The sequence below is a fragment of the Diaphorina citri genome, unplaced genomic scaffold (genome assembly GCF_000475195.1).
Source record: "Diaphorina citri unplaced genomic scaffold, Diaci psyllid genome assembly version 1.1 scaffold7992, whole genome shotgun sequence".
Taxonomy (NCBI): domain Eukaryota; kingdom Metazoa; phylum Arthropoda; class Insecta; order Hemiptera; family Psyllidae; genus Diaphorina; species Diaphorina citri.
In genome coordinates this window covers 11,560-13,278 of record NW_007385368.1, presented here as the reverse complement: position 1 = coordinate 13,278, position 1,719 = coordinate 11,560, and the positions used below count along the sequence as shown (strand labels likewise).

Here is a 1,719-nt window from a genome sequence, read left to right as displayed (position 1 = left end):
TTGGGTGGCAGAAATCAACGAAGGCAATAACTTCAGCAGTGGATAACATTCCAAATGAAGGGTATATTATTAAAATATGGTTAGCCTGAAAATTTTGTGAGGAATAATGAACAATACCTACAATTTACAACAAGATTTTCTTATTGAAAATTAAAAATCAGTCCTTTATTCTCAACTTTTGGTAGGTACAGTATGATAAAAAAGTAAATAAAACAAACATTTCTTTGGTAAAAACAATAAAAATAGGTAACTAAAATAAAATAAAAGGTAAAATGTATGTAGGGCAGTCTAAATTTGACAAATAGGTGTCTTCCACATCCTATTTTTGATGATAATCGTAGAAACATGTTCTTCCATTCTTCATGCAAAGTCCCACTTTGCAAGTTCCACTGTCAGAATCTGATTCCAAGCCATCTTCGGATTCATTACCAAGCGGAATATTCTCAAACAAAGACTTTCTCAATCTCATCTGGGTCCATGATCAAGAGATGTTAACAATCTGGAACAGAAAACAATGAGAGACCCATGAAACATGTGTAAAAGTACATACAGGTTATGAAAACCGACTGTCACAGTGGTTTGGCTGCGAAACCACCTTTCATGACCAAGTGTCATAGTGGTTTGGTTGCAAACCACCCATATTTCTTCAATTTCTGGTGAAATAAATGAAAAATAAATTGAAAACCTATAGAAATATGATAAATTAAAGTATTTTTAATAAGAAAATATAGGTTTACTCACCAAACAGTCCGTAGAAAGCATAAAAAATGGAAAATTCTGGCGAGGGATCCTGCTCACTCAAAATTTCACGACTGACTGATTTGAAACATCAAAAACCAAAACATAAACATTGAGTATTGGCGCCAAACTTCACACAACTAAAGAAAACAATGCTACCAACCTACTGAAACAGACGAAAAGTAACTAACTTTTATAAATTTAATTTAAAAAATCACTAAGGTGGTGGTTTCCTACCGGAACCACTGTGACACAAAGGGTTATTCATCTATTTATCGTTTACCTCATAACTCACGTTTTCCTAATAGTTGAGCCATTTTTAAAAACATTTCGGTTCTTGGCAAAAAAAAAAAAAAAAAAATAAAATATATATAAGGATAACCTTGTGTATGTACTCGGAACTCCAAAGATCCGTGTAGGTAAACAGTTCAATCCTGTCAGATCTAATAATGGAACGGAAATGTAGTTAAATGGTAAATTTGTTCTAACACCTAATAATGTGTAATCATAAAAGTCATGACACTTCGACAAAGTCGACTACCTGGTACAGTTTACTTTAAATAACGTTTATGTTACCCAAAGATGTACGATCGTGATTGTTCCGACAATCTCTGAATTACATATACCAACTTTGATGGATAGGAGAACATTACTGTAGAGATAGTCCTGCCAATAACTCTTTCAGAGTCAATACGCAGGTAGGGGGAGGAAAGTCTTTCAATGATCAAACTATACCTACCTACTGTACTTGGTTGACACAGCCGGACTTGCGCGAGAAGAGTAACGTTTGATTTCACTGTAACAAAGATTTCGAAAACTGGAAATGTTTATCTTTTCAAATTTCTCTAAGCTTCTGTTGTGTTTCCCAATAGTGGGGAATAGTCTCTGTTTTACTAACACTTCTCATGTTTGCCTAAGTATTCAGGAAACCGTTTCCTACAAGTCCTATAACTCTCGGTAAAACCTTCCAGGTAGCCCAAA

The 1,719-nt window shown here is 34.3% G+C and overlaps 1 long non-coding RNA gene across 1 annotated transcript; it reads right to left on the bottom strand.

Moving 5' to 3' along the window:
- Positions 1-31: 31 nt before the first annotated feature.
- LOC113472756 lies at positions 32-996 on the bottom strand. Its single transcript, XR_003394944.1, has 2 exons — positions 742-996; positions 32-499 (listed from the first exon to the last, which is right to left on the bottom strand). It is a non-coding gene; the product is annotated as an uncharacterized LOC113472756 (long non-coding RNA).
- Positions 997-1,719: the final 723 nt, after the last annotated feature.